Below are 20,379 nucleotides of genomic sequence, written 5' to 3' on the forward strand. Positions count from 1 at the left end.
ATATATATATATATATATATATATATATATATATATATATATATATATATATATATAACAAATATATATATATATAATTTTATTTATCCATTTTAAAACCAGGGCAATGTTTTGGCCTCCATCTAAGACTTTTATCAAGACCTGGTCAGGTCTTGATAAAGGTCTTAGATGGAGACTGAATCATTGGCCTGTTTTTAAAATAGATACATAAAATTAATATTTTTTAATTTTTCAACATTTTCAACCGGTGTGCTCCTACTTTCTTTGAGATATATGTATGAGCGCACTTTAAAATGGTGAACGGAGTGCTGAAGGCTTTTGGACTATATATATATATATATATATATATATATATATATATATATATATATATCTATAGAAATATATATATACATATTTTTTTTGTTTTTGGTAGTATGATTTGTGTATTTTGCCTGTACTTGTATATAAATATATCCACATATACACAAACTCACTCACTCACATACACACATATTCCGCTAATATGTACCTCTCTGTATATATTCCATCAGTGTATCTAGCTATATACCCTGTTTGGAAAAGACACGGCAAAATATAAATTGCATAGCATGCCTTTTATATGACGATATATAGATGAGAAGAAAGAAATGTATTAGTGTAGTCCGTTTTATATATAATTTCTGAGACAATCTTTATTGTTGGAGAGCAAAAATACAGTAATAATTGATATCGCTTGTTATTGTCACACGATGCCTGAGCTATTTGAAGGCATTTGCCTTTCCAGCTAGTGCTTTTCAGTGGAGAGAAGGGCAAGCTATCTCGGAATCCCTACACAGAATGATCCCCCGCTACTGCTTTATATCTGTGTCTTTGATAGGGGTTTGACAGTCTGGCAGGAGTCGCATCGATCTCTCTGCAACGACTGTTGCGCTCGCAAGGATAGATGAGCGGTGATCAGGGTGAGAGAGCTCTGTGTGTGTGTATGTATTGTATATAGTCGTTGTATCGAGTTGATTGATTAGAGCAATCGTAGTTGTTGCAACGCTATTTAACGTAATGGTATTGGCAAGGCAAATTGCTGCGATAAACAAATGTATATCATGACAATAGATGTAATTTACGGAACTGATGCTAAAAGGCAGAGAATGACAAATGCACCGCTGACATTTCATGTTAAATACTAACCCCCCCCCCAAGTTCTGCCATAAATGTCAGGGATGTGCAGTTGCTACTAATCGTAACGCTACTGCCGAGCAGTTCCAGAGTTCTCTGTTTGTTTGTTTATGCCAAGGAAGGGGAGGGCTGCCCAAGTGTAACATGTCTATATCTTCAGTATAATTGAATCGGATGTTTACTAATAATTACACACCAAACACATCTGATTTGGCTGCTGTGGGACGCTGCTTTCCCAGCATCTCATTTGCTAAATGCATTTCATAAACGCACTTTACAAAAACAAGAACCGATCATGGCAAGCGACTTGGGTTGAATCGACTGACCTTGATATTGGGCCTGAAGTGCATAAAAGGGAGGGCCCAGTTGCAAGTCTCCCCCCTCGATAAATTTCTCTCATTTATGTTTCATTTGAGGCACAACAAAATACCTTTGTGTTAAAAAAATACTTTATCGAATCAAAGATTGATCTATTTATTTTATTTATTGTTGGTATCAATTTTTATAGATAGTTATTTATATCTAATTTTACATCTACTTTTTATCTATCTGCTGCATATCTTTCTTTTTATTATCATCTATCTATTATCTATCTATCTATCTATCTATCTATCTATCTATCTATCTATCTATCTATCTATCTATCTATCTATCTATCTAGTTTATTGAATATTTAAGGTACTTAATTTCTAGCTCACATTTATTCTTCCTAGAGTCCAGAGCTGTGAGTGTGATATTTACCTGTGCAGAGTCAATACAAATGTCTGAGTGATATTGGGCTGCAAGCTCCTTGTACTTGTCTTATATTACATAGTAAAATAATGAGCTGCAATCATATTTATTTCGGTAACACTACAGGTCGAGCAATTGAGCCTGCTGTTGGGAAGGAGATTTTTTTTTGTTTAAATGGATTTTTGTATTTTAGGGACAACAAATATCAATTTGTGGATATTTGCAGTCATTTATATTAATAGTCTACAAATTCGTGATAATTTTTGCCTACAAATATTGTAAGTTCTAGGTTCTTAGATTATACTAGAAAGAACAAAATACTTTTATTTATATATATTATTATATAATAATATATATATTATATATATGTACATTATATATATGAACATTTATTTTGTACACACACATGTAAAGAGATTAAAATAAAACTGTATATATATATATATATATATATATATATATATATATATATATATATATCATTTTATTATCTCTTTACACACATTCAAGGGTCCTATCTATGTACAACAATAGTTTGCAATATATGTGTTTCTCTTAGTTATTACCATAATTATCCTTTATGTGCATTTCCTGGACTTTGTGCTTTGAGTTGAATATGAAGCGGCTTAATATCCCATCACTGTCACACATGAAACTGCACACCTAATGCTAATGGCAACACTAGAGACTAACTGCCAAAATGGAGGCTGTTCATTGCAGTGGGAACAGACTGGGGGCCCCAGCAATGGGTGCCAGCAGTCTTAGATCACTGGCATACAAAAATCCACAGAGGGGTTGCATAGTGCCGGTGTGGCCCCCAACCCTAAAAAGTACTCTATGTGTGTGGGGCATGATATTAAATGCAACATGTGCACTACAACTCCCAGAATCCTTTCCTGGGAGCTGTGGTATAACAGTATAATATATCTTATTATATAATTATATAGGGAAAAAAAAGAAATAAAGTGTTTATAATGCTGAAACATTTTAATTTCTGTTACATAGCCGCTTCTTTCCAGTTTGGAGTGTAGTTAACAGGATGGCGTTGCATTGACAGTGCTAAGAGCAATGTGAAGCAAGCAGAGGGCAGGTAGACATGCACTGGAGGTTCCTGTGTCCTCAATTCGTGCAACAGGTTTTAACCAAGGAAGAGGTCTTCCCAGATTAGCAGTAGCGCCCATGTTCACTCCCCCTTCCCTCTGTTTATTTTTGCCTCAACTTGATCTCCACACTTTTGTTATTCGTCTCGTAAATGGGATCGCTGGTGTGCTGTACAGTCTTTAGTACAAAGCAGCCATGGGGGTAACAAACACAATTGCATGTAATCCGGCCGCATTTGTGAGCAAGGGAATAGTTGTAGTTGTAGGGAACGATTATGCAGCCAGTGGGTGCCCATTCAGCAGGGATTTTTCCCATCGGCTCAGCATGAGAGAGACCCTCGGGCTGAATAAGCCTGGGAATAAGGTAGAGATCCCGGGAAATGCTCCCTGCACTTCTCTTGTCTACTAGAGTCTGGCAGACCCCTAACAGCGCTAATTAGATCGGAGCTGTGCATTAGCAGTGGCTGCGTAAATTATAATGGTACCATGTTCTGCTGAAAATTCAGTATAGAAATAGGGATTACTATATTTATATATACACACACACACACTTTCCTTAAGAAATATTACTGATAGTGGCTGAAATGTCTCATATCTATCTATCTATCTATCTATCTATTTATATTATATTATATATATATATATATATATATATATATATATATATATATATATATATATATATATATATCTTTAAAATGCACAGTAAAAATAAAATAAAAAAAAAAAAATATATATATATATATATATATATATATGAAGAGAATACGAAGCGCACACCTTTTGCCAAAATCAAAACCTGGGTGCCAGTCAAAGAGAAACAGATAGACAATGCAAGGAGACAGCACACCAAGGTATTCCAACAACAAAGTTTAAAGGTTTATTTATATATATATTAGGATAGAGTACCACACTCATCAGGACTAAGTGCAAAACGATTTATTAGAGAAAATTTATCATTTCTATCACTTCATGGTGATCTTCCTCAGGGAAAACAAGGAAGATCACCATGGACTGAAACGTTGGATTTTCTCGAATTATCTTTTGTTTACGCTATCCTGATAATAATATATATATATATTATACATTATATATTTTGAATGTCATTTATTATTTTTTTAATGGTATCCCAGCTTGCAGAAGAGGACACAAAAGGCAATCGAAATGTTGATCCCTCGTTCGTTGATGTGAAACGAAAAGTAACACAGGTACATCTGTAACTGTATTGCTTGTGGTCAGTCCCCCCGTGCTCTTGATTATAGGCAAAATAAAATCAAAGCACACTTCAGGAGGATTCGTTTTTATTTCCGTCCATCAATGATTCTGAGCGATTTAACCATTTAAAGCCTAGCAAAGTAGATTGTGGCTAAAACAAACGGGGATATTTGTTTAGTAATAGATATACCATAGGGGTGAGCTGTATGTAATCCTGCAATCACTGAAATGCATATAACACACACACATCTTGCGCTGCCACAATCCTTCCATCGCCCGACTTATATTTCAGCCAATGATCTGCAGGAAAGGAAGAAAAAAAAAATCTCATTTTTCATGGGAGAGAAGTGTTTGTTTAAAGAGGCTGTGGCCCTTGTAGCTGATAGCAGGAAATTTACATCAAAATGTGGACGTTTATGCGGATTTATTTATTTAACCATTGGACCTTCTGCTTAAAAGGTTTGCACTACGTTTTAAGTTCTCTCCCACAAGTGATGTGTTTCTAAATATAATGCCATTTTCCTGCAATTAAAGAGATTAACAGCAGCTTGCGTAGCAGTTTGGTGACTTTTTTTTTTTCAGAATACACACAAAACATTAACCCAGGCTAATTTTACATTATTATGTCGTTTAGAAAAATTTCATTTATCACCCAGAAAGGATATTCATATTTTTTCCCTGCGAAGCATTGTTTTATTAAGCAAAAAAATACCTCTCATATAAATATATATATATATATATATATATATATATATATATATATATATATATATACACACACACTGTGTCCTTATACTGACTTTAGTGTTACAGGCCATATTTAAGATTTTTTTTAAGGAACAATAAAATGAATACTTAAAAATGTAAAAATTCTGACCTTCAGTAAATCTGGGACATAATGTGGCTTGTTTGCTAGCATAGGTTCTCAATTGAACCAGTGCCACTGCCCATAGCAACCATTCAACAATTAGCATAGTATTATTTTTAATACTGTATTATTAACTGTATTATTAACACCTATTTTTAAAGCACCAACATATTCTGCACTGATAAAAGGTGCAAAGAGGGCCCTGCCCAAAAGAGCTTGCAATCTAAAAGCAGAAGGGTTTGAGACAGAACTCTGTTCAAGGTTATAAAATACTGCACTGGTGTAATTTAGCAAATGAGCCTAAATGAGCAAGTTTCACTAAAAAGGTAGTCTTTCTATATTGTTCAGCTGTTAATTTAATGTTGCTAAAAAATGTGGAAATATCAAAAAAAAAAAAAAAAATATATATATATATATATATATATATATATACATACACACACACATATGGGTATTTGTGCAATAACAGCATGGTCCCTTTTTAATAAATCTAAATGTCCTTATATCCAAGCCTGAATTTTGTTTTTGGTGTTAATTTCACATATAAAGTAGGTGGAATATTGTTATAATATCTCTTTTGGATGTCATTTGCTCCCCAAGCATTTTAGCTAAAATTTAGGGGCACATTTATCAAGGGTCGATTTTCGAATTCATGTGAGTTTTTTTAAAACTTCTATAAACCCCCAGAAATTGGACGAATCGAAATTTATTAATAAAATCAAATTTTTCCCAACTCGGACGAATTTAAACGACCTGAAAACTCGAATCAAATTTGAATCGAATTTGATCAAACTCAAGCGAACTCAAATTTGGAGAAAAAACCAGAATGTCAGGAAGGCTGAAAAGATCTCCAAATTGATCCCAGGACCTCTCCCATTGAATTAAACTGCAATTCGACAGGTTTTAGGTGGCGAATAGTCAATATAGTATGATAAATCTCAAATTCAAATTTTAAAAAAAATCTGGAATTGAGTTTGGATAACTCCCTAGTCGAATTTGACAGTTTTAACCATAAAAAAAATTTGAATTTGAATTTTCAATTCAACCCTTAATAAATCAGCACCTTATAGTGAATTTTGGAGTTTCTATTTTTACCCTTTCTTATTGAGTCAGGGCCAATTTGTATGTAGAGGACAATGGCAGATTATAGGCAGGTAGTAGATTACAGATATTTATTTTAAAGAAAGCATATACACAACATTTTTAAAAAAAAATTTAACTGCCTAACTGAAGTAAATTCTGTTGTGTGCGGTCTGTTATTTTTGTTGAGGAAACAGGATTTCCTATATTTATATATGCATAGAAATACCATGAATGTCCAACAAGACCTCCAGCTGCAGTCAAACTTCAGCTCCCTATAGTAGGTTAGTGGGACTAGTAGTTCAGCTATAGCTGGATGGTTGCAGATTAGGCATTCTGTAATATAATAATAATAATGGTTCCAGCCTCTGCAGTTAACTGGCCCTATATCACTAACATAGGCCATGTCCCTCTGATCAGAATGGAAATACTATCAGAATAATGCTATTAAAATACCATTATTTTACAAGGTTATGGAAGATGATTTAAAAACAAAAATGTAATCTTCAAATTTGCATTAAAAAAAAGTATACCTTTAGTACTACCTAAAGCAGTCACAAAAGAAAAACATTGAATCAGAAACATTTTTAAGAGAGCCATAAAATACGACTTCAATAAATAGTTGCAATTGAAAAATATTAGGCTGACAAAAAAGGGGTAGAAGATTGATGATGATGGCAAGCCTAAGGCAGAGCTGCCCTTAGGGGTGTGAAAGCAGGAGCCTCCCAGAGTAGCAGTAATGTCAATGATAAATAGAAGACTGCCTCCTATATATTGATATATTTTTTGGCAGACTAAGGCAGCATAACTTTTTACCCTTATCTAGACTCCATCAACCCTTGGACAGCCCTGGCTTAAGGTAAAGAACATTTATATGTGGATAAGACGGTATATGCAAGTTCCATAATACCAATTAAGTCAGCGCAGTTCTGCTCTTTTACATGTAGTGGGTTAGTTATTTCCCAGACTGTATGTTTGAAAATAACAGTATATCTATAATTATGATGTCATCCATAAATGTCTATGTAAAAGGGTGGGAGAAATTAATATATCTGGAAGGGCCACATATGTTCTGCAGACCTCCAGTTGAATAGCTGAACTTTAGGTCTGTGCTGTGCTAGTGAGTTGAGATCCTTCTAAAGGTGGTGTAGAAACTCTGTAGGACCTTCTTCTTCCAGTTCTTGGTCAGCCGTCAGGGAATAGCGTTGATAAAACAAGATGTTGCTCCTGTTTGTGTATTGTGTGAGAAAACAATATCTTAGTGCCACGTTCTTGTGTTTCCAGAGATTTCTGAAGGCAAACCTCCATAGCCGGTGTATGTGCAGCTGATGACAGCCCAAGGTGTGACTTCCCAGGGAGACCGCTGAATGGGAGCCCTGCAGAATAAGACATTCTTCTGCAAGAATCCGTGTGCCCTTGTATGGAGGGAGAATGGGAGACAAACAAGCCCGAGTTGGTTGCCTGGGGTCTAAACATTAGTTTTTCTCCTCTGGAAGAAAAAAACCTTCTTTGTCCAACCTGTTAGTGCTTTTGTTCTGAGGATAAAGGCTAAAGACAACTTGCACAGCCTGAGCTGGGAACTCTGCCTTAAATCCGGACCTGACACTATTCACAGGCTCTTGACGAGGACAAAAAAGGGGAAATTAGGCTTAAAATCTCCCAGGCAGATGTCCAGGGTTAAAACAGGTTATTTGTTAATTGCTTTTGTGTTCTTAAGGGGAGGGAATTAAGAGCCCGAGGAAGAGACCTGTTAGAAAAATTATAAAATACAAAAAGTTTGCTTTCCACATGCTATGTGATTCATTGCAGGGTGATTCATATTTCCAGCCATTAATATGGATGAGTTAAATGAAGCACAAGCTGCACTCTGTCTGCCTACTGATGTTAATGGGATGATGTGTGGGACTGTCTCAATGACTGTGGCTCCCTCAGAAGCAGCACAAGAGAAATACAGAAATTAATGGATGTTCATATTGAGCAAAACACCATCAGCATCCAGAAATACCAAACCTATATATATATATATATATATGTATATATATATATATATATATATATATATATATATATATATATATATATATATATATATATATAAATATATATATATATAGTTTATTTGTTATAATATATAATATATCATTATTATTATAGAAGGTCTTATTACACACACACACACAATTATTATAATTTTATATCATAAGTACCAATAATTACCATTTGCATTAGCAATTTATTTTACTTTATGTCTACAATCCCACTATATATATATATATATTTATATAATGGGACAGAGAGGAGCACTACTCTTTACTATATAGATCAGCTGTCCTGGATGCTTGTAAATAAACCAAAAAAGGTATTGGTGAAAATAAATGATTCATTGAAAAAAAAATCCTTTTTTAATAAATCACTTATATCTAGTTCCTGGACAAGTGCAATACCCTTTTTTGGTTAATATATATAATATATATAATAAAATTAAATAATAAATAAACCTTATTTTTGTTTGCTTGAGTGCTGTAGTTCGTTGGACTATAATAAATATATATATATATTCGTTATATACAATATATATACAGTGAACAATACTTGTGTCAAGAGTTACTAGTGATTGCACTAAGCATATCATACACTTATATCATTAGTAACATCAAATGCCTTGGTGCAATGGAATTGATGTCATCACTTCTCTAAATATATAGGGTACCTGCAATTATGCTGGAAATCTGGGAAGAAAATGCTTTATTATGGGTAAAAAGCGGAGCAAATGGTTTTTTTAAAAATTGCACTTTGCACAACATGATGCACAGGTAAACAAGGCTTAAGATATTTTTTCTGTCACAGGGAATGCGACCTGTGCATACACTTCCATGCTCCTCACACAATGTGCAATTGTAGGGTTGCAAAAGGGAGCCCTATACTGTTAGGGATGAAAGGTGTAGGGTTCATTCAAATGAATAAGCAAAATAATCTAAATCACTATTAATAACAGTGCTAAACACATTCATAATATGTTGCCTATTTATCGTGCTATGTAAAAAGTGGAGTGAATAATTACAGTTGATGTTGCCCAGAAATACCAATCAGCCATTAGATTTCAACAAAAGCAAAGGTCTGATTGGTTGTTATGAGCAACATCACCGGTAATGTTTCACTCCACTTTTAACAAAACATACCCCATGTACAACTGCTCCCATGGTCTCGACTACAAACCTTGTGGCAATGACTATATTCTGCGTATTCGCCTTCACTTGGGCAATACGGTAATCTGATCATGTTCTGATGTGGTGCTAGTGGTGGTATATTGCATACTGACACTCTTGCTTCGGATGCCAATGCTTCTCGGTGTGGCTCTGTCTGTTAAAATAGCTACTTGCTACTACCTAACATAATGCAGTTTGCTATGGCACGTCTCAGTGCTGCTTCCTTCCCACACCTCCCAACATGCTCCTCCTGGTGTATACACTAATTCCTCGTTCCACCAGAACCCCCAAGACCCCCGTCACCACCAAGGTTCTTGCTCTTAATCCCCCCCACTTCATTTTTTAAAATAATTTAAGAAGACGGAATCTTCATAATGCAGCGGATGACTCTCGCTCAAGATTTGGTGTCAGTTTTACATCAATATGACATTTGCCAGCTTTATCCAAAGCCGTTCTATGGCTACTTAGCTAAAAAATAAATCTGTAACAATCCATGGTAATCCCTTCAGCCACCTATTTATATTCACTGACACACTTAGTAATTTGACGAATCCCTTCTCCCCGAGATGTGCTGGGTATCATTTACTGTACAAACAGCAGCCAGCAAACAGCTGTTTCATGCATTGCTCACTCTTATTCATCCTGCAAAGCTCTGCTGAAATGGCTTGGATTGCAAAATAAACAGGTACCGGAGAAGGTGATCTTGGGTAGAAGAAATAAAAAAGAAAGAAAATAGAAAATTTCTTCCCCAGTGACCTGTGGGCATTAACGAATAAGCAAAAAAATACCAGCGGACTATGGGGTAGCCTGTGATTTCCTTCTGAAGCTCTTAAACAATCATTTTTAATCTTTTGCAATGCATTAAACAAATCAGTTACTGGCTAATATGCAGTGACTCAGTCCTGCTCTCATAGTATATAATACTCTCTGTATCGACTTATAAAATAACTCAGAACTCAGAGTATTGTTATGAGTGTTATAGCACAACAGGAGGGCTATAGGAGGCTATACGAACACGGCTTTAAACAATGGAAACCCATGCTTGAGTAGATTGTTAGGTAAGGCAGGAAGACTTGCACAGAAGCTATGGAATATAAACAGGAACAACAATTCAACAATGGATCATGCCTCTGCTTTTATTACCATTTGAAAAGTCCCTAACAAAATATGTCAATGTAGCTTTAAAACACTATAAAGTAAGACATGGGGCCAAATTTCTCAACTTGTTTGCATTTCCCCATTGAGTTTAAAACTGGACCCAGTGGAGCAACGACTGTGCAGTTTGATCCCTTGGCCCGTCACAGAAAATCAGATCATGTTGGATTTAGCCATACATCTGGATAGCCAAATAGCAGAGATCCAATGGGATTACACAGGGATTGTGATGGTGGTGCAGACACAACTGCTTCCCGTTAGTTGCTGACCTCTTGCACATGTCGCTGGGGGTCACAGACAGACTTTTGTGAGTGATTGTGTAGCATACAATTTTCATCTTTTAACAGGGAAGGATGGCCGGCTAATTCAGACAGACGCTGTCTAATAATATGGGTGTAGAGAAGAGAGCAATCCATAGTTTGTTAAATCCAGGTAATACTTATAGCTGGACCTTAGATTCACTTATGTCCTTTGCTGTTTTCTAGTTAGACAATTATCTCGTCGATAGCTTGCAGGTATGCTTGCCAAGTACACAGTCCACCATGTGTCAATCCCAACAGACTGCACTATTAAAAAAATAGTACATTTTCTGTACTAGAAAAGAAATAAGCATATTTACATGTGAGTGTATATATAAAACATAATCTGAGACATATCAAGTGCTGATAAACATAATCCCAATATCACAGGTTTAGTTACCTTTGCAGGCCAAATAAACATACTGTAACTGAGATATTTCCTTTTGAACAATTGGAGAATGAAGGATTTGTAAGTGTGCAATCATCATGCAAGAAATCCATTTGCTCCATGGAGTCAGCCTTATGGAAACCTTCTCCATCCTATTCCATGCTATAAATCGGTGCATACGCTATATCAGGTACTTTAGGAACTCAAGCAAGACCATGTTGAAGGTCAGGTAGTGTGACATTTGGGGTGATCACTTGTTTCCTGACCTATATAGAAATGGCTGATCAAGCACAGCTATTTATATGGATTTGAAACCTTACTATAAATTATATTCAACCTAAAAGAAGGGCTAGGACTGAAAAAAGCTAAAAATCACTGCTCTGCTGGCTGGCTACACTTTATCTTTTTTGGGTTTTACTATTGGCGATGTAATAAATGGGTATTCTATAGAATTGATCACATGGAACAGCACTTTGAGATGGAAATAATTACCGGCTTTCAATCCATAGGCTGCACATGTACTACTTTTAAACTCGTCCGTGGATAACAGCAAAAGCCATGTGTGAAGTTACCATGTGTATATACTGTATATATATATATATATATATATATATATATATATATATATATATATATATATATATATATATATATATATATATATATATATATATATATATATATAGTCAACTACAAGAGGTCCTCTGCACTCAACCCATTATCAATATATTTAAGACAGAGACATTTTGTGCATACTGCTACTAAAAAATGCCTTACCCTTTAAACAACACAGGGATTGTTTGTCCATATATTGCAATATATTTAAGCTGGCCAACTACGTCAAAGTCATCCCATATCTGGCCAGTCCTATGCTCAATTTTCATCTGATTCATTAAGAATTCAATTGCTTAATTATACATTTTACAAAGGGACTAAGTTTTACCTGCAACTTACTAGCTGCTTTCAAAGTAAAACTCCCAAACTTGGCTGCCCTTTTATTAGACACCAGTGGGATCACCTGACATTTTGTGGTCACACCCTCATTGCACCCCCGCCTGATGGTTTTAAAAAATAGTGGTGAGCACAACTTTCCCTTGTTTGTTTTATATATATATATAAAGATGCAATAAAAGATTGTTTGTCTTATATCAAAGGGAGTGCTGGTCTGTGAAACATTGGTGTATACAAGATTTACCGTGCACCCCTGCCTTAATCAAGATTGATTTTGGAGTGCGGATACTCATCTGGAAGATATATATATATATATATATATATATATATATATATATATATATATATATATATATATATATATATATATATATATATATATATATATATATATATATATTATATATATATAGGTGGTGAATATTTTACTCTAAAGACAATTCTGCAACATATTACACTGTCTTGCACTTCTCTCTCTCTCTTACTGGGAAGTCTAGGATAGCAGAACCCAACATATTCCATATATAACAGGTTATTTAGTTCTTTATAACAGAAAATCTTCGTGAGCCTATCAATGTGGAAATAAAGATCTCACATAGCATACCCAATAATTAAAATTGGCAAAATCCCCTGAAGTCCATTTTTGCATATGCTCCTATTAATAATGCCGATGCAGGAAGTCTGACCTGTTCCCTCTGGATCGACCCCTCTCTCAAATGATATCCCCCAGACAAGACTTACAACAAGTGGTTGATACCTTTAAATATTTGGGCCTTAAAATACACAAAAGTGTAACTAAGTTTATGAAATTGAACTTAGACCCAGCAATTCAGCACTTTACCAGGGTTGTGGCTGCATGGCAGCATCTGCCACTCACGCTATGGGGAAGAGTGGCCCTATTTAAAATAGTATTTTTTCCAAAGTTTTTGTATTTATTCCATAACTCCCCAGTTCACATACCGAATAGAGTCTTTCGGAGTATAGATAAGGTGATAACAACATTTATTTGGAAAAACAAAGCCCCCAGAATTGCCAAAGATACACTATATGCCCCATTAGACAGCAGAGGCCTGGCACTGCCTAATCTTAAGGCCTACTATTTGGCAGCCCAAACAGCTTATGTTCATTGGTGGTTGGTGCCTAATGCAGAGAACCCGAATATGCAGTTGCAGGCAGCGTTTCTGGGCTCGATAGAAGCTATGCAAAATGCACCTTATAGACCGCAAACTGACATCCCCAAGGAACTGGCAGTAATAACAACAGCCCACAGGGCCTGGGTCTCTGCACTCCACAAAACATGGGTGGACCCACCATTGCTCTCCTCAAACCTGCCACTCTGGAGAAACTCCAAACGAATCCACTTTATTGACCTCCCAATTACCAAGAATGGCCGCTGGGGGGTATTAAAAAACAGATGTTTTGGTTGATAACATGTTTATACCCTATACAGCATTAAGGGACAAGATGTTGGCTCCTAACGTGAGGCTTCATGCCTACTTCCAATTGAGGGAGGCTTTTATGAAACAATTTTGCTCTCAATTGCTGGTAACTGAAGAATACCCACTGTTGAAACTCGTGAGCGCGGAGATGCCAGTCAAATTGATATCTCAAATCTACTGGCTGTTGGTTCGTGCCCCTGTGGCCCCATTCCACCGCACTTACCTTAAATGGCATGACACTTTGGGAGACCTGGAGGAGGACCAATGGGAAGAAGTGACTGACAACCTATATCGCTTTCTAGTATCTTCCCGAAATAGACTGATACAGTACAAGTTCCTCCACCAGGTCTACCTGACACCTACAAAGCTATATAGATTTGGCAGAAGAGGAAATAACAATTGTCATAAGTGCCAGGCGGAACAGGCAAACTTTCTCCACATGACTTGGCAATGCCCTCACATACAATCATTCTGGAGAGCAGTTACAGCACACCTTTCAACACAACTGACTCTTCCCCCGCTGCTCACTCCCCAATGCTGTCTGCTGGGAATTCTAGAGGAAGCTGTTCATGGGAAATTCATGCACCTTCTCACTAGAGGATTACTATACTATGCAAAAAAATGTATCATATTGAGGTGGATGGGGCCCAGAGCTCCCACGTTGAAAATATGGCGAAAGCAGGTTAACAATGTGCTCCCCTTGATCAAACTTACCTACCTATACCTGACAAGTTTGATAAAATTTGTCAGCCATGGACTGATGTTGAGGGAATAACTATTATGGGTGAATAAAAGGTAAAATCAGGTGGGCATAAGCGAAATTTGTATGAGGTATCTTGTTAATGCTGGATGAGAATGTAAATTGTCAGTGTCTCCCAGGTGGGATCATACCCCCCTTTCCCCCCCTCCCCTTGTCTTGTGAATGAAAATTAATAAAAATGGATGGTTTAAATAATGCTGATGCAGTTAAGGCAAACCATAACCAGACAAATGGTAATAATACTGATGACTACATTTGCAAGGTTTCCTAATGCAAATCCCTGAATATAATATATTTTTCCAGAATCAACATGATACTATGTTTAAGATGACCATTACTCTATTTATTGCAAAGCTTGAACTTTGCTTTTCTTGCTAGTTGAACACATGAGCAAAAAACACTTCACTCGCTTAGTAGGAAGTGAGTATATATTCTACTTTGCACCATTTAGGATAACATCAGATGTTATAATCACTTCATGCTACAGGTCCTTATTATTTTCTCCATTTTTCCTGTTGTGCTCTAATTTTGTGATCCATTCCCTATTCCTTAATACTAGGTACATAATAATAAATAAAGCCACACCCATCACCACCATTGATATATCTAGTGCCGGCAAGACTTTACAATGAATTAACAACAAAGAAATGCAAATGTAAAAATAGGATGCAAGGGCCTTGCTCCAAGAGGTTATAATCCAGAAATATCCATAACTATCCAGCAATATTTTTGGTGTATTTTGGACAGCTGCTTGGCTATCACTGCATAAGTTGATTGCTAATTAGCTATTCTGGATGTTGCTTTCATTATATTGAATCCCTTCTAAAATAATTTGCTCTGAAATAAATTCAGAATTTCTCTAAGCAATGCATCATTTTAACTGTTAATTCCTTCACACTACAACTCAGTGTGAAACAGTTCTACTGATAAAAACAAAGTTATTTCCCTACCAAACTATGTGCATCTTCCCTCAATATTTACTCTTTCCTAATAACCATATTTTACCCTTAATTACCAAAGATTGAACATTTAACAGGAAGAACAACGTGTTTGCTTATTAAGATTGCACAAAATAAATATCTCACTATTAGAACGTGCAACTCAAATTAAATTGGAAACTGCTTGATTTTAATTCTAGTAAAAAACAAGAAAAAGCAAGTGCTGGGTAATTTGGTATTTATGGTTCCGCTCAAGGTCATTTTTCATCTTCTACCCTTCAAAACAATAATGCTTCCAACACTATTTCTGTTATCCTTTATTTATTAAGCACCAACATATTCCGCAGTACTCTACAGAGATTATACATCATTCCCTGCCCCAGAGGAGCAACCAAGCTAAGGTCCCTGTTGCATTCACATACACTATGGTCAATTTCATCAGGAGCCAATTAACCTGCCTGTATGTTTTTGAATAGTGGAAGGAAACCAGAGTAACTGAAAGAAACCCACACAGACATAAGCAGAACGTGAACTGGAAGCAAACCTTTTCTAATTAATGACTACTCATTAATTGTGGCCACATATGGGTGAGATTTTGATCGACAGGTAGGTGTGTTAGGGGGAGCTGCCTTTCTTAGTGTATGTTTTTAGAGCTAAGTCAAATAACCGACTCCAGCACAAACAAAAGCTAACAAAATAATTCTGGGACACAGCCTGAATGCAGAGAAACAGGATTTCCATCAGAGCTGGTTATTTTGAATACATCTTCTAGGCAAAGGGTTCATCCCCCCCCACCCCAAAGGATGTATTAGACCAAACTGTCAGTCAGAAACTGACTCCACCTACTGCATGAAGAGACAGGTTGCTGTAAGGGGGAGAGGGAAGTAACTTAATTATTTCATAAACGGTATAGAATTTTCAATCGATTATATGTAGAAAGTTTCTTATTTCAGTGAGATTAAATTTATATAAAATTATTATATTTTCGCAATAGATCCCCTTTAATGTTACAAGGGACACCGTTCAGGCAGGGGGTATTTGATGTAGCTGAAAGGTGCATGTGAACACCTTTCTCTTTTATTTTTATTCATTTATATAGCACTGACATATTATGCAGCACTTTACAGAATATTATACATAATTTCCTGCTCCGATGGAGCTTACAGTTCACAGTTCTTATCAAATTAACACAAACTATGGTCAGTTTTATCAGGAACCAATCAGTAATAGGTTTGGAGGGTGGTAGGAAGCTAGAGTACCCAGAAGCAGGGTTGTATTTGCCTTATAGTTACTAGAGGCACCCAGGGTGGCAGCTCTAGGGTTTATATGCAAGCAGTGAGCAGTACAGAAGGACTGTCTGTGCTCATTGTCAGGGAAGGAGTGAGGCTGAGGTTCGGTGCCTAGGGCAGGACCAGACCAAATTCAGCCCTGCTAAAGGAAAAACCACATAAGTACTGGAAGAATGTACAAATCATTTGCAGAACGTGTGCCCTGACTGGAAATGGAACCCTAAGACCCCAGCACTTACAACAATTACAACAATTGTACCCCACGCAAGTCCAAAAGCAAATATACATTTTTATTTAATCTTCATTTTCCCAGTGAAATGGAAGAGCCTCAACACATTCCTGGCTGCATAATTCAACTCAGATCCCACTTTAAAAGTCATTCTCTTGGTTAGCATACTAGCAGGTGAAATACTATCCCACTACATGTTTATAAAAAAAAAATAAAGGAAATCAAGCAAACCACCAATGGGTTAACAAGCATTTATAAAATAGATATCATTTATGGTCAGGCATCACAGAGCTTTATAAACAACATATACATTCTAAACTACCATTCTAACCGGTAAAGGTTTATACGAAGCAAATATCCCACTGACGCCAATATGTTATTTTCTCTTGAGAATCAAGGACAATAAAAGACAAAATTTGAGCAAAGGAGAAAATGTTGGTCCTTAAGTATCACAGTGTGCGGAGCCGAGCAATGGAAGATTAGGGCTAGATTAAAAAATAAAATAAAAACCATGCTGGAAAAGCTCTATTTACTGTCATACCCGAGGCAAAACATTTAGACTCCCACGCACTTATTTTTCTCATAAGATGATCAGGAGTGAATCATTTTAATTACCTTATTTTAGGAAAATAAGATGAGAACTGGCGAATAAACAATGTGGTGTTGCTTGGAAATTGTGTATGTACTCAGCGACTATATGAAGGTATATTTACATGGATATAAACAGATAATTACAAAGACATCCTCAGGGAGACAAACACACACTTTTGGCATTATTTATAATCTTCTACAGATTATGTACATGGATTGCCTTACGTTTTTGCAACCGTATATATGTTAATGAACACAGAATGTACATGTGAGATATATATTCAAGACTTGCCTCTTGTATATTACGAGAACATGGTTTCTGAGATGCTCTTTATTAGGGCCATTTAGTTTCCAGATGTCAGTGATACGTATTTATTGTGTGTGAGTGTTTCCATGTATAATACATATAATAAATATGTTTATGATCTATTTAAAGAATTCTCGATTGCGTCCTCTTTCCTTGTCTATATATGTATATAACACGAATGCCAATGTTTTCCTGTCTCCATTTTGCCCTTTCTAATGTTTCCCAAGCAGCCCACCGGCCCTGCTTTCAGATTGATGGGGTGTTAGAGGTAAGGCTCCATTATTTGTGGGTGATTTGCTGTTCTCTGTCAGACTGGCAGGTGAGAGAGAGATACCATCAGGAATCTGGCAATTCACACACTGTGCCTTCATACATCTGAGCCTTCAGCACTCCTAGGATTTAACCCGTTCTCTCTCTCTCGGTTGGGACCTTTGTAACGAGTCCCGCTTTCAGCAAATGCGTAGAAACCATAATAAATTAGTTTGTAATGCATCTGGTTAAACAAACCTATGCTTTTCGAAAAGTAGAGTGTTATCAGATATAAAAAAAACAAACAAACTGCACATTGCAGATCTTTCATTGCAAGGAACATTCTGATGCTCTCTTGGTGTTACCAATTGTACCATTGCGAACAGTTCTTGTCCTTTTGAAATTACACTCACTTGTTTGGCAGCCCTTAAAGGAGAACTAAAGCTTACTAAAGAAGTAGGTTAGAAATGTTGTACATTATGTTTTGGGCTTCTGTACCAGCCCAAGGCAACCACAACCCTTTATCAGATCTGTGCCTCCAAAGAAGCCCCATCTTCTTTTCTACTAATTTACTGAACGTGCTCTATGCTAATGTCAGTTTCTGATCTTAGGGACCGACTCAAAATATACAGTACACATAGAATACAAATGTCACAATATAAAGCTGATTCATAATTAATACAGATAATTACTACATGGGAGCTTAGAAACCAGCACAACTAACATCAGAATTTAATAATCAGCCCTGTAGCATCAGTTTATATTACAGACAAACCTCATTTTCTGCTGGATAATTAGTGACGACCCCTAAGATTAGCTTCTCAACAGCTGCTCAGAGCCCACTGAGCATGTAAATGTAGCAGACACTTTCCAAGATGGTGACCCCTTGTAAAAGGTACGAAATCCTGGATCATTACTGCTATGGAGAAGCTGAAACTTTCCTCTGGTGCAATAAGTTCAATATATAAAATATGGCATTTTTAGCCATATTCATTTTTAGTTCTTATTACACAGGCAGCTGACATGGACCCCCACTATTAGAAGACCCTTAGGGAGAGCATATGGTGCATGTCTTGTGGATGAGTATGTGTTGTGTATTACTATATACATATATAAAACATGTGTTGGATGTATAAATACTCAGTGTCTGTGTTTTATGTAAATATATATACTTATGACATACACTTAAAGGCCTGCAGAGTTAAATAGATGCAAAGACATTTTCAAACAGTTTGCTAGTCTGCTGTAAACTCAGGGGTACAAAGTATGGGTATCTGCCAGATAAGCACAAAGCAAGCTGTAAATGAAGTGGTATAAAAAGAAACATCTCATCTGCTAAAATTACTTTTTAACATCACTCAAAAAGGCTGTTGCAAGTTTTCAATGTGGTCTCTTTGTGGGGTCTCCTGTATAAATACATCTCTTGAATGGATTCACTAGAGCAGGGGTCCCCAACCTTTTTCAACCGTGAGCAACGTTCAGATGTAAAAAGAGTTGGGGAGCAACGCAAGCATGTAAAATGTTACTGGTAGGTGCCAAATAAGGGCTGTGATTGGCTATTGGTAGCCCCTAAAAGTACTGGCAGCCTACATGAGGCTCCATTTGGCAGTACATCTGTTTTTTATACAACCAAAACTTGCCTCCAAGCCTGGAATTCAAAAATAAGCACCGGCTTCAAGGCCACTGAGAGCAACATCCAAAGGGTTGGGGAGCAGCATGTTGCTTACGAGCTACTGATTGGGGACCACTAGAGTGACGCTGCCCTTTCAGCACAATGGGCAGTTTATTCAGTCCATGGGAAGTACCTTATGATCTTCTAGAACAGTGATCCCCAGCTCGTGAACAACAATGGATGTTGCTCCCAGTGACCTCAAAGCAGGTGCTTGTTTTTGAATTCCTGGCTTGGAGGCAAGTTTTGGTTGCATTAAAACCAGATGTACTGCCAAACAGAGTCTCCTGAAGGCTGCCAGTCCACATATGGGCTACCAAACAGTCAATCACAGCCCTTATTTTGCACCAACCAGGGATTTTTTTCAGGTTGCGGATCCCAACCTGTTCTAGAAGATAGCCTTTACATAGGTGCCATTCCAATACTGTTCCACATTTGTAGTTGCAAAGAAAAATTACAAGGATAACATTATAAAATTATTCTGTAGTGTGGTAGCTACAGGGCTAAAAGTATGCTACAGAATTTGAATGAATACTTTATAAATACGTCTCAGGAAGGTTTGAAAACTTCAGCTCTTATGCTCAACCAAATTAGAAGAGAAACTCCTATTTGCCATATCACCCATTTACCTTCTTAGGAATTTTGGCTTTTTTAAAGATTGGACTCACCTTCCATTAATTCAAAGTCAATATGCAATTAATTTTAAATGCAATGCAGCCTCGTGAGTAGGACCTTATGGTTACCCTGATGCAAGCACTT

General features: G+C 36.5%; 1 long non-coding RNA gene across 2 annotated transcripts in view; it reads left to right on the forward strand.

Moving 5' to 3' along the window:
• LOC121397144 overlaps positions 1 to 7,937 on the forward strand; it is a 31,240-nt gene extending 23,303 nt beyond the window's left edge. For both annotated transcript variants that reach the window (XR_005963498.1, XR_005963499.1), the window contains 2 exons: positions 4,121 to 4,195; positions 7,435 to 7,937. This is a non-coding gene — a long non-coding RNA (uncharacterized LOC121397144). The remainder of the gene's footprint in view (positions 1 to 4,120; positions 4,196 to 7,434) is intronic.
• Positions 7,938 to 20,379: the final 12,442 nt, after the last annotated feature.

This window comes from Xenopus laevis, chromosome 8L (assembly GCF_017654675.1).
Source record: "Xenopus laevis strain J_2021 chromosome 8L, Xenopus_laevis_v10.1, whole genome shotgun sequence".
Classification (NCBI taxonomy): domain Eukaryota; kingdom Metazoa; phylum Chordata; class Amphibia; order Anura; family Pipidae; genus Xenopus; species Xenopus laevis.